The sequence below is a fragment of the Neoarius graeffei genome, chromosome 25, assembly GCF_027579695.1.
Source record: "Neoarius graeffei isolate fNeoGra1 chromosome 25, fNeoGra1.pri, whole genome shotgun sequence".
Taxonomy (NCBI): Eukaryota; Metazoa; Chordata; class Actinopteri; order Siluriformes; family Ariidae; genus Neoarius; species Neoarius graeffei.
The window spans coordinates 57,613,154-57,626,402 of record NC_083593.1 but is presented as its reverse complement, the minus strand read 5'-3'; the positions used below and the strand labels follow the sequence as shown (position 1 = coordinate 57,626,402).

Genomic DNA, 13,249 nt, shown 5'->3' with positions numbered 1-13,249 from the left:
AGTTTGCACCAAGGCTTTTCAGTTTAACATTAAATAATAGCAACTGATTATTTTCATGATTTAATGGTTTATGTTCTTAAATAAGAAGTTATGTTCCGAAGAATGATTTTCTATATAGAGAGTTTGAAGACTTGTGCATTATTAAATTAATAATTTACAGGCAAAATATAAATTAAACTAATAACAGAGTTAACTGTTAAATAATTTGAATCATTTAAAGTATATATTAAATGGACACTGTCGCACACTATGTTAGACCTGTCGTTGCACTGAAAACATTGTAAGCATAACAACGAATAAAAGTTTGAAAAACATGGATAAAATAACTGAGATTGTTTTATTTAAATGTACATGTATAAAGAGTAAGGATAACCATAAAAGTATTAATATACAATATAAAGTTTTTAAAGAAAATAGCAGGAGCCAGTCAATCAAGTTAACAGCACTAATTAACTACAGTCTTAAATAAATGAAAGAAACACATTTTCAGTGAAGTGAAATTTAGTGTTGATTCTAAGGTGCATTAAGATATTCGACTGTGTACAGAAAGTTTAAAGCTTTATATGAAGTTGTACTCCAGGCCAGTAAAGCAGGATTACAGGGATAGATGCACAAGGACAACAAACATGCCGATGCCTCCCAACACCAGTTACCTGAAACATAACATTTCATGCATTTATTACATGCACTTAAGAATTCTGATTCTGAATTATGTATATGTTGAAAATCTAAAAATGCCAATTGAGTTGTCATTTGAGCATATAACTGAAACAAACTGTCTGAAACGGAATTAGCCATTCTCTGAAACAGAATTTAATGTTTTTTGAAACGGAAAACAGGAGGCTCTACTTTTCCATCACATCACACATTTCATCCACCATCACGTCACTGCGTTTCCTTTAGCACCGTCAGCACATTTGGAAGAACAGCACTTTTTAAAAATTATATTTAAAATATATAGACTTAAACATAACTTAAATACATAATAAATATTAAACATTTATATATTTAAACTAATATACTGTACATCACTTATTTCATGTTAAAGACATGCAATTTATCTCATCTCATTATCTCTAGCCGCTTTATCCTTCTACAGGGTCGCAGGCGAGCTGGAGCCTATCCCAGCCGACTACGGGCGAAAGGCGGGGTACACCCTGGACAAGTCGCCAGGTCATCACAGGGCTGACACATAGACACAGACAACCATCCACACTCACATTCACACCTACGGTCAATCTAGAGTCACCAGTTAACCTAACCTGCATGTCTTTGGACTGTGGGGGAAACCGGAGCACCCGGAGGAAACCCACGCGGACACGGGGAGAACATGCAAACTCCACACAGAAAGGCCCTCGCCGGCCCCGGGGCTCGAACCCAGGACCTTCTTGCTGTGAGGCGACAGCGCTAACCACTACACCACCGTGCCGCCCGCAATTTATTATAGGCCTAATTTATTATTAGCCATCAGTCGCTTTTCCATACAGTGGTATATACACAGTGAACAGGAAACGCATCATCGTCAGTTGATCTATGAACCTCAAACATTTGGCTCGTTAGAATTTTACAGATTTAAAAAAAAGTGTCTGATGTACAGAGTGAAAAGACGTTCAGTGATTTATTCTTTAAACCACCAGCTCAGGAAACAAAGCGTTTCATGGGAAACATCGTAAAGCGCTTCACTTCATTTCTTCTTTGCATAAAAGTTCAACATCGCTCACGTACATCACGCAACTAACGATCGCTTTGGGTCCTGGAAAAATCTCAGCTCTCGTTGAAAATGAAAGACTTCAGGCAGCAGCAGGGTGCCAATACTTTAACCTTGATAAACAGTGCTAAAATACAAACACATAACCTACAGGACACAGTCTCTCACTATGTCGTCTTGCTTAATCTCAAAAGTGTGCACTAGTTTAGCTGTAGTGCACTTAGTAGGGTGTGTGGTGTCGTCATGCCCCGTGCAGCGAGTGTGTGCAGCGCACAAAGGATTTCACACAGCTCAGATTTAAAACAGTAAATTCGAGATGAATAACCGGGACCAGGCGATATTTCTGCAGGAAATCATCAGCATGAACATCCTGTGCTCGAGTAAACAAACACAGACACGCCCGCACCAGAGCGGACACGTGCTCCTTTAACTCAGACAGTCAGGACATGAGATTGAATCCCACGGTGTCTGAATATTAGAGGCGTCACCTGATTCAACGTCTGTCTGAAATCAAAAACCATTTGCTGACTCGAGAAAACGTGGTGTTCTTCACCGGTTCATCGTTTTCTAAATCACAACCCGCACTGCAACTGAGAGCGAAAGAAAGAACCCCAAAGTACCCACTTTTCACTCAAGAACATGACATTGATTTGACACAGAACAGAAAACGATCCAGTCTCTACCTTTCCTTTGTTGCTGGACCGGTCCTTTAATCAGACACCTTCTGGACGTTCAGTCTGAACCTTCTGGCCCAGAACGACGCAGATAGTGTTTATGATGTTCTGTGGGCATGGCTAAATGTGCATCAGCTTTAGCCGATTCATGTTTATTACCATGGACATGTGACAAGGAAGAAAATGTGAGAAATGTGCGCTGTGTTTCGGATGTAGTGCACTAGGTTGGGTGTACAGCACTGTTATACCCCGTGTAGTGAGCATATGGAGCGAACAGGAAGCGACTTTCCAACTTTACTAAAGAAATGATAAATGGTGCCGATTTCAAATTCTCCTTGGAAGTTCATGTGTACAGGATTGGAGGTGGCGATTGTGGCGTGGTGCGTGTTCAAACATTTAGTTATTTATTAACCAACGAGTTCTCTTTCACCTGACTGAAGGAACCTGAAGAACTGAACAGTTATGATGCAAAATTATCACTTAACTCTTCCCATCTGCCCTCGAGGTCATATTGATTTTTTTTTTTTAAAACAAAAACCGATGACATCGTGGTGGCGTAACTTCATTTCTGATCGAACTTGAAGGCAACATGAGACCTAACAATCCCTCCATAATAGCACACTGACTGAGACAGACTGGGATGTGTTCCAAATGACTGAGCAAGTGATGGATTTAGTCTAGATAAATTCAACATGGACATTTATACAAATTTATGCAAAGATGGAAAAGTTCAATGATTTAGAAGAGCAATATATATATATATATATATATATATATATATATATATATATATATATAGAGGCTATTATATGGCTTTGCAAAGATATGAAGGTTATCTTCAAGTGGTGAATGGAGAGATCACGAAAACATTTTCAACACGAGAAAATAAACTTCATATCTTCGCACCACCGTGTAATGTTCTTTATATTATTTGGACACATCCACAAAAAACATGCGAGTTAATGAAAAGAATTTTAATTGTGAACTGGTTTGCCATTTTGACAAATGTGGGAAAACACTGGGAGTGACATCATCGGAGTGAAATATTGGGGATTATTATACATCCAGGACACTTTTTCCATGGAATAAAAACGTGTTCTATTCACTTCTAGCAGGTTTCATTCATTTGGTTTGATAGCATGCAATATTTTTAGCACATCACTTATCCTACATGTATTGCGTCACTCTACCCAATGGAGAATGAGTGTTGAATATGGTTTACGATATTGCATGGTTGTCAAGACATGACGTCACATTATGTTGGAGACGTAAAACTTCTGCGCTAGCAAGTGAGCGACTGTGACAATTTGTAAACAGACATGGCCGCCAGGTTTGTTTCGTTAAATATGGAAGATTTTGAGAGAATTTTGAAAGAGAAAGATGTGGTGAACACCCGGAAGGAATGTGTATGTATAATAATAATAATAATAATAATAATGGCTTTTTTTCATGGTCTATCAGATATATTCCATTCAGCTAGCATGATACTGAATGAGTCGAATATGAGTTCAATGCCAGACAGTATTATTTAAATTTGTCCCTCAGATCTCTGATGTGTTTTGTATGAAAAATTTTTCTTCAACATAAGATAAACTTCATATCTTCAAGCCAACGTGTGATTCTTATTATTATATCGACACATTCACAAACAAAGTCCCCAAATTTATCAAAACAATTCATTGATTTCCTCATGAGTTACATGGAGAGATTTATAATGGAATAAATATATTAGTGGTGTCTTTCCCAGAAAAACACTCGTGTCCATAAAATGTAAATAGGAAAGTGAAAAAAGATATTTCTATCAATAGTGTGATTGACAGCTGGATGAAAAGATGGATGCTCCATTTATCCCCAAGAGAAATTCAAGACCCGGCAGTAAGACATTACTTTACCTAAACAAAACACTGAGTAAAACAATTCTCTCCCCATCATTCAATAAGATTGATAATAATCAATATTTACGACCACCGTCACACTTTACAGAAGGATTCTGTTTCTAACCAACGAGCTGAATGCGGAAGAGCTAACCTGCTTAGCAGGTGTGCTGTTAGCATCCACAAACCCTGAGAACACATTTCTGCTGAGGTGTTTATTCACATACTTGTTCCAGAAGTGATGGATAAAATATAATTAATCATCTGAGCCACTCAGAGAGGAGTGTGAGGAGTGAGAGGTGTGTTAGTGAGAGGAGTGTGAGGAGTGAGAGGTGTGTTAGTGAGAGGAGTGAGAGTGTGAGCAGTGAGCATCTCACAGGGACCTGGTGAAGGTTGTGAGGAGTGAGAGGTGTGTGAGGAGTAAGAGGTGTGTGAGTGAGAGGAGTGAGAATCTCACAGGGACCCGGTGAGGGTTGTGAGGAGTGTGAGTGAGGTGTGTGAGTGAGAGGAGTGTGAGGAGTGAGAGTGTGAGGTGTGTGAGTGACAGCAGTGAGCATCTCACAGGGACCCGGTGAAGGTTGTGAGGTGTGTGGGGAGTGTGAGTGAGTGAGGTGTGTGAGTGAGGAGTGTGAGTGAGTGAGGTGTGTGAGTGGGGAGTGTGAGTGAGTGAGGTGTGTGAGTGGGGAGTGTGAGTGAGTGAGGTGTGTGAGTGGGGAGTGTGAGTGAGTGAGGAGTGTGAGTGAGGAGTGTGAGTGAGGAGTGTGAGTGAGTGAGGTGTGTGAGTGAGGAGTGTGAGTGAGTGAGGTGTGTGAGTGAGGAGTGTGAGTGAGTGAGGAGTGTGAGTGAGGAGTGTGAGTGAGTGAGGTGTGTGAGTGAGGAGTGTGAGTGAGTGAGGTGTGTGAGTGAGGAGTGTGAGTGAGTGAGGTGTGTGGGGAGTGAGTGAGGTGTGTGGGGAGTGAGTGAGGTGTGTGGGGAGTGAGTGAGGTGTGTGGGGAGTGTGAGTGAGGTGTGTGGGGAGTGTGAGTGAGGTGTGTGGGGAGTGTGAGTGAGGTGTGTGGGGAGTGTGAGTGAGGTGTGTGGGGAGTGTGAGTGAGGTGTGTGGGGAGTGTGAGTGAGGTGTGTGGGGAGTGTGAGTGAGGTGTGTGGGGAGTGTGAGTGAGTGAGTGAGTGAGTGAGTGAGGTGTGTGGGGAGTGTGAGTGAGTGAGTGAGTGAGGTGTGTGGGGAGTGTGAGTGAGTGAGGTGTGTGGGGAGTGTGAGTGAGTGAGTGAGTGAGGTGTGTGGGGAGTGTGAGTGAGTGAGGTGTGTGGGGAGTGTGAGTGAGTGAGGTGTGTGGGGAGTGTGAGTGAGTGAGGTGTGTGGGGAGTGTGAGTGAGTGAGTGAGTGAGGTGTGTGGGGAGTGTGAGTGAGTGAGTGAGGTGTGTGGGGAGTGTGAGTGAGTGAGTGAGTGAGTGAGTGAGGTGTGTGGGGAGTGAGTGAGGTGTGTGGGGAGTGTGAGTGAGGTGTGTGGGGAGTGTGAGTGAGGTGTGTGGGGAGTGTGAGTGAGGTGTGTGGGGAGTGTGAGTGAGGTGTGTGGGGAGTGTGAGTGAGGTGTGTGGGGAGTGTGAGTGAGGTGTGTGGGGAGTGTGAGTGAGTGAGTGAGGTGTGTGGGGAGTGTGAGTGAGTGAGTGAGTGAGTGAGTGAGTGAGGTGTGTGGGGAGTGTGAGTGAGTGAGTGAGTGAGTGAGGTGTGTGGGGAGTGTGAGTGAGTGAGGTGTGTGGGGAGTGTGAGTGAGTGAGTGAGTGAGTGAGTGAGGTGTGTGGGGAGTGTGAGTGAGTGAGGTGTGTGGGGAGTGTGAGTGAGTGAGTGAGTGAGTGAGTGAGTGAGTGAGGTGTGTGGGGAGTGTGAGTGAGTGAGTGAGGTGTGTGGGGAGTGTGAGTGAGTGAGTGAGTGAGTGAGTGAGTGAGTGAGGTGTGTGGGGAGTGTGAGTGAGTGAGTGAGTGAGTGAGTGAGTGAGTGAGTGAGTGAGGTGTGTGGGGAGTGTGAGTGAGTGAGTGAGTGAGTGAGTGAGTGAGTGAGGTGTGTGGGGAGTGTGAGTGAGTGAGTGAGTGAGTGAGGTGTGTGGGGAGTGTGAGTGAGTGAGTGAGTGAGGTGTGTGGGGAGTGTGAGTGAGTGAGTGAGTGAGTGAGTGAGTGAGGTGTGTGGGGAGTGTGAGTGAGTGAGTGAGGTGTGTGGGGAGTGTGAGTGAGTGAGTGAGGTGTGTGGGGAGTGTGAGTGAGTGAGTGAGGTGTGTGGGGAGTGTGAGTGAGTGAGTGAGTGAGTGAGTGAGTGAGTGAGTGAGTGAGTGAGGTGTGTGGGGAGTGTGAGTGAGTGAGTGAGGTGTGTGGAGAGTGTGAGTGAGTGAGTGAGGTGTGTGGGGAGTGTGAGTGAGTGAGGTGTGTGGGGAGCGTGAGTGAGTGAGGTGTGTGGGGAGCGTGAGTGAGTGAGGTGTGTGTGGAGCGTGAGTGAGGTGTGTGTGTGAGGTGTGTGAGGAGTGTGAGTGAGGGGAGTGTGAGTGAGGTGTGTGAGGAGCGTGAGTGAGGTGTGTGTGTGTGAGGAGTGAGAGGAGTGTGTGTGAGGAGTGAGAGGAGTGTGTGTGTGTGAGGAGTGAGTGTGAGTGAGGAGTGAGTGCGGTGTGAGGAGTGAGTGCGGTGTGAGGAGTGAGTGTGAGTGAGGTGTGAGTGTGAGGAGTGAGTGTGAGGTGTGTGTGTGTGTGTGTGTGTGTGTGTGTGTGTGTGTGTGTGTGTGAGGGGAGTGTGAGAGGAGTGTGAGTGAGGTGTGTGAGTGAGGAGTGAGTGTGTGAGGAGTAAGTGTGTGTGAGGAGTAAGTGTGTGTGAGGAGTGAGTGTGAGTGAGGTGTGAGTGAGGTGTGAGTGTGAGGAGTGAGTGTGTGTGTGGGGAGTGTGAGTGAGGAGTGAGTGTGAGAGGAGTGAGTGTGAGGTGTGTGAGGAGTGTGTGAGAGGAGTGTGAGAGAGGTGTGAGAGGAGTGAGTGTGAGAGGAGCGCGTGTGTGTGTGTGTGTGTGTGTGAGGAGCGTGAGTGAGGTGCGTGTGTGTGTGAGGAGCGTGAGTGAGGTGCGTGTGTGTGTGAGGAGCGTGAGTGAGGTGCGTGTGTGTGTGAGGAGCGTGAGTGAGGTGTGTGTGTGTGTGTGTGAGGAGCGTGAGTGAGGTGTGTGTGTGTGTGTGTGAGGAGCGTGAGTGAGGTGTGAGTGTGAGGAGTGAGTGTGAGTGTGTGTGTGAGGGGAGTGTGAGAGAGGTGTGAGAGGAGTGTGAGAGAGGTGTGAGAGGAGTGAGTGTGAGAGGAGTGAGTGTGAGAGGAGCGTGTGTGTGTGTGTGTGTGTGAGGAGCGTGAGTGAGGTGCGTGTGTGTGTGTGAGGAGCGTGTGTGAGGAGTGAGTGTGAGGAGTGAGTGTGTGTGTGTGTGTGTGTGTGTGTGTGTGTGTGTGTGTGTGTGTGAGGGGAGTGTGAGGAGTGAGTGTGAGGAGTGTGAGAGAGGTGTGAGAGGAGTGAGGTGCGTGAGGAGCGTGAGTGAGGTGCGTGAGGAGCGTGAGTGAGGTGCGTGAGGAGCGTGAGTGAGGAGCGTGAGGAGCGTGAGTGAGGAGCGTGTGTGTGAGGAGCGTGTGTGTGAGGAGCGTGTGTGTGAGGAGCGTGAGTGAGGTGCGTGTGTGTGAGGAGCGTGAGTGAGGTGCGTGTGTGTGAGGAGCGTGAGTGAGGTGCGTGTGTGTGAGGAGCGTGAGTGTGAGGAGCGTGAGTGAGGTGCGTGTGTGTGAGGAGCGTGAGTGTGAGGAGCGTGAGTGAGGAGCGTGTGTGTGAGGAGCGTGTGTGTGAGGAGCGTGTGTGTGAGGAGCGTGAGTGTGAGGTGTGTGAGGTGCATGTGTGTGAGGAGCGTGAGTGAGGTGCGTGTGTGTGAGGAGCGTGAGTGAGGTGCGTGTGTGTGAGGAGCGTGAGTGAGGTGCGTGTGTGTGAGGAGCGTGAGTGAGGTGCGTGTGTGTGAGGAGCGTGAGTGAGGTGCGTGTGTGTGAGGAGCGTGAGTGAGGTGCGTGTGTGTGAGGAGTGTGAGTGAGGTGCGTGTGTAAGGAGTGTGAGTGAGAGGAGTGTGAGAGTGAGAGGAGTGTGTGAGTGAGGTGTGAGAGGAGTGTGAGTGAGGTGTGAGAGGAGTGTGAGTGAGGTGTGAGTGAGGAGTGTGAGGGGAGTGTGAGTGAGGTGTGAGAGGAGTGTGTGAGGTGTGAGTGAGGAGTGTGAGGGGAGTGTGAGTGAGGAGTGTGAGGGGAGTGTGAGTGAGGAGTGTGAGTGTGGAGTGAGAGTGAGTGAGGAGTGTGTGTGAGGAGCGTGAGTGAGGTGCGTGTGTGTGAGGAGTGTGAGTGAGGTGCGTGTGTAAGGAGTGTGAGTGAGAGGAGTGTGAGAGTGAGAGGAGTGTGTGAGTGAGGTGTGAGAGGAGTGTGAGTGAGGTGTGAGAGGAGTGTGAGTGAGGTGTGAGTGAGGAGTGTGAGGGGAGTGTGAGTGAGGAGTGTGAGGGGAGTGTGAGTGAGGAGTGTGAGTGTGGAGTGAGAGTGAGTGAGGAGTGTGTGTGAGGAGTGTGAGGGAGGTGTGAGAGGAGTGTGAGTGAGGCGTGAGTGAGGAGTGTGAGTGAGGAGTGTGAGTGAGGAGTGTGAGTGAGGTGTGTGTGTGAGGAGTGAGTGTGTGTGTGTGTGTGTGTGTGTGTGTGTGTGTGTGTGTGTGTGTGTGTGTGTGAGAGGGGAGTGTGAGTGAGGTGTGTGAGGAGTGTGTGAGAGGAGTGTGAGGAGTGAGTGTGAGGAGCGTGAGTGAGGTGTGTGTGTGTGTGAGGAGCGTGAGTGAGGTGTGTGTGTGTGAGGAGCGTGAGTGAGGTGTGTGTGTGTGAGGAGCGTGAGTGAGGTGTGTGTGAGAGGAGTGTGAGTGAGGAGTGTGAGTGAGGTGTGTGAGTGAGGTGTGTGTGTGTGAGGTGTGTGTGTGAGGAGCGTGAGTGAGGTGTGTGTGTGTGAGGAGTGTGAGTGAGGTGTGTGTGTAAGGAGTGTGAGTGAGGTGTGTGTGTAAGGAGTGTGAGTGAGGTGTGTGTGTAAGGAGTGTGAGTGAGGTGTGTGAGTAAGGAGTGTGAGTGAGAGGAGTGTGAGTGAGGTGTGTGAGGAGTGTGAGTGAGGTGTGAGAGGAGTGTGAGTGAGGTGTGAGAGGAGTGTGAGTGAGGTGTGAGAGGAGTGTGAGTGAGGGGAGTGTGAGTGAGGAGTGTGAGTGTGGAGTGAGAGTGAGTGAGGAGTGTGTGTGAGGAGTGTGAGGGAGGTGTGAGAGGAGTGTGAGTGAGGCGTGAGTGTGGAGTGTGAGTGAGTGAGGAGTGAGTGTGAGGAGTGAGTGTGTGGTGTGTGTGAGGAGTGAGTGTGTGGTGTGTGTGAGGAGTGTGTGTGTGTGGGGAGTGTGAGAGGAGTGTGAGGAGTGAGTGTGAGGAGCGTGAGTGAGGAGCGTGAGTGAGGTGTGTGTGTGTGAGGAGCGTGAGTGAGGTGTGTGTGTGTGAGGAGCGTGAGTGAGGTGTGTGTGTGTGAGGAGCGTGAGTGAGGTGTGTGTGTGTGAGGAGCGTGAGTGAGGTGTGTGTGTGTGAGGAGCGTGAGTGAGGTGTGTGTGTGTGAGGAGCGTGAGTGAGGTGTGTGTGTGAGGAGCGTGAGTGAGGTGTGTGTGTGAGGAGCGTGAGTGAGGTGTGTGTGTGAGGAGCGTGAGTGAGGTGTGTGTGTGAGGAGCGTGAGTGAGGTGTGTGTGTGAGGAGCGTGAGTGAGGTGTGTGTGTGAGGAGCGTGAGTGAGGTGTGTGTGTGAGGAGCGTGAGTGAGGTGTGTGTGTGGAGCGTGAGTGAGGTGTGTGTGTGAGGAGCGTGAGTGAGGTGTGTGTGTGAGGAGCGTGAGTGAGGTCTGTGTGTGAGGAGCGTGAGTGAGGTGTGTGTGAGGAGCGTGAGTGAGGTGTGTGTGAGGAGCGTGAGTGAGGTGTGTGTGTGAGGAGCGTGAGTGAGGAGTGTGTGAGAGGAGTGTGAGTGAGGAGCATGTGTAAGGAGTGTGAGTGAGGAGTGTGAGTGAGGTGTGAGAGGAGTGCGAGTGAGGTGTGAGTGGAGTGTGAGAGGAGTGTGAGAGGAGTGTGAGTGAGGAGTGTGTGAGGTGTGAGTGGAGTGTGAGTGAGGTGTGTGAGGAGTGTGAGTGAGGAGTGTGTGAGGTGTGAGTGGAGTGTGAGTGAGGTGTGTGAGGAGTGTGTGAGGTGTGAGTGGAGTGTGTGAGGAGTGTGTGAGGTGTGAGTGGAGTGTGAGTGAGGTGTGTGAGGAGTGTGAGTGAGGAGTGTGTGAGGTGTGAGTGGAGTGTGAGTGAGGTGTGTGAGGAGTGTGAGTGAGGAGTGTGTGAGGTGTGAGTGGAGTGTGAGTGAGGTGTGTGAGGAATGAGCATCTCACAGGGACCCAGTGAAGGTTGTGAGGAGTGTGAGGTGAGTGAGGAGTGTGAGTGAGGAGTGAGAGTGAGGTGTGTGAGTGAGTTGTGAGAGGAGTGGGAGTGAGGTGTGAGAGGAGTGCGAGTGAGGTGTGAGAGGAGTGCGAGTGAGGTGTGAGAGGAGTGTGAGTGAGGTGTGAGGAGTGAGAGTAGTGAGCATCTCGCAGGGACCTGGTGAAGGTTGTGAGGAGTGCGAGTGTGAGGAGTGAGAGGTGTGTGAGGAGTGCGAGGAGTGCGAGTGTGAGCATCTCACAGGGACCCGGTGAAGGTTGTGAGGAGCGTTAGTGTGAGCAGTGAGCATCTCACAGGGACCCAGTGAAGGTTGTGAGGAATGAGTGAGAGTGTGAGGAGTGAGTGAGTGTTACTGTGAGCATCTTACAGGGACCCGGTGAAGGTTGTGAGGAGTGAGTGAGAGTGTGAGGAGTGAGTGAGAGGAGTGTTAGTGTGAGCAGTGAGCATCTCACAGGAACCCGGTGAAGGTTGTGAGGAGTGAGTGTGAGGAGTGAGAGTGTGAGCATCTCACAGGGACCCAGTGAAGGTTGTGAGGAGTGAGTGAGAGTGTGAGGAGTGAGAGCATCTCACAGGGACCCGGTGAAGGTTGTGAGGAGTGAGTGTGAGGAGTGAGTGTGAGGAGTGAGTGTGTGAGCATCTCACAGGGACCCGGTGAAGGTTGTGAGGAGTGAGTGAGGAGTGAGAGTGTGAGCATCTCACAGGGACCCGGTGAAGGTTGTGAGGAGTGAGTGTGAGGAGTGAGTGAGAGTGTGAGCATCTCACAGGGACCCGGTGAAGGTTGTGAGGAGTGAGTGTGAGGAGTGAGTGAGTGTGTGAGCATCTCACAGGGACCCGGTGAAGGTTGTGAGGAGTGAGTGAGTGTGTGAGCATCTCACAGGGACCCGGTGAAGGTTGTGAGGAGTGAGTGAGGAGTGAGAGTGTGAGCATCTCACAGGGACCCGGTGAAGGTTGTGAGGAGTGAGTGAGGAGTGAGTGTGAGGAGTGAGTGAGGAGTGAGAGTGTGAGCATCTCACAGGGACCCGGTGAAGGTTGTGAGGAGTGAGTGTGAGGAGTGAGTGAGAGTGTGAGCATCTCACAGGGACCCGGTGAAGGTTGTGAGGAGTGAGTGTGAGGAGTGAGTGAGTGTGTGAGCATCTCACAGGGACCCGGTGAAGGTTGTGAGGAGTGAGTGAGTGTGTGAGCATCTCACAGGGACCCGGTGAAGGTTGTGAGGAGTGAGTGAGGAGTGAGAGTGTGAGCATCTCACAGGGACCCGGTGAAGGTTGTGAGGAGTGAGTGAGGAGTGAGTGTGAGGAGTGAGTGAGGAGTGAGAGTGTGAGCATCTCACAGGGACCCGGTGAAGGTTGTGAGGAGTGAGTGTGAGGAGTGAGTGAGAGTGTGAGCATCTCACAGGGACCCGGTGAAGGTTGTGAGGAGTGAGTGTGAGGAGTGAGTGAGTGTGTGAGCATCTCACAGGGACCCGGTGAAGGTTGTGAGGAGTGAGTGAGTGTGTGAGCATCTCACAGGGACCCGGTGAAGGTTGTGAGGAGTGAGTGAGGAGTGAGAGTGTGAGCATCTCACAGGGACCCGGTGAAGGTTGTGAGGAGTGAGTGAGGAGTGAGTGTGAGGAGTGAGTGAGGAGTGAGAGTGTGAGCATCTCACAGGGACCCGGTGAAGGTTGTCAGGAGGACAGCGCGCGCGCGCACACAGCCTCAGCGCGAGCACAATGAATGAATAATAGATAAAGGAAGCGCCGGAAATGGCCGTTCTGTGGCTAAAACCGGGAATAATCTGATCTGTATGAGATAAAACGCGTTACCTCGCCTTGTGTGTGTCTGCAGTCCGTCGCGGTGTGTTACAGCAACACCTTTCCCTTCCTTTCTGCTCAATTCCACCGTGACCAGATTATAACCGAACCCCGCTGCGGCTTTCTCCCCTTTCCTTTTTTATTTCAATATCAACTCCTGCGACTCATGCGCCGCCCTTTCCCCTGCTCCATCCTTATTAACGCTGTTATTGTTAATCTGCGGCGGACTGACTGAAGCTCCCGCTAATTCACAATGACCTTATCATTTTCTTAGCTAAACCCGCTCTTCCCTGTTCACAGGCTGAGTGACGGGTGCGCTAACCAACCGCGTTGGAGATCGGCCGTGACGTCAGGCCCATGAGGTGGGCGGTGCTTCGGGTTGACATAGTCAAACGAGAATGTGCTTCCTGGCTGCGTCTCAAACCGAAATCAACCCCGCAGAGTCCTCACAGGGCTGCGGCTCTGCTCAGGGTAATACACCAATACATTTATCTTGCGCTCGCTTCCTTTATATCAAATAGACGCACTATTAAAAAGATGAGTCATAAAAGCCTCAGGCCCTCCTGCACCCTACAGCTCGTGCAGTGCTGTGTGTGTTGGGACAGAGCCAGGATTCGCTGCAGTGCTGTGTGTGTTGGGACAGAGCCAGGCTTCCCTGCAGTGCTGGGAGGTGTGTAAAGTGTCAGGAACAGCGGGGCGGGGCGGGGCGGAGCGGAGC

General features: G+C 49.6%; 1 protein-coding gene across 2 annotated transcripts in view; it reads right to left on the bottom strand.

Annotated features, from left to right (window-relative positions):
* Positions 1 to 12,830, bottom strand: part of slc27a4 (solute carrier family 27 member 4) — a 34,317-nt gene extending 21,487 nt beyond the window's left edge. Inside the window, exon 1 of one of the 2 annotated variants that reach the window (XM_060908966.1) lies at positions 12,544 to 12,830. The gene's annotated coding sequence lies outside the window, so the exon portion shown is untranslated. Of the gene's footprint in view, positions 1 to 2,391; positions 2,480 to 12,543 lie in introns of those variants that run through there. The other variant, XM_060908967.1, reaches the window with a different exon arrangement.
* Between the last annotated feature and the right edge of the window lie 419 nt (positions 12,831 to 13,249).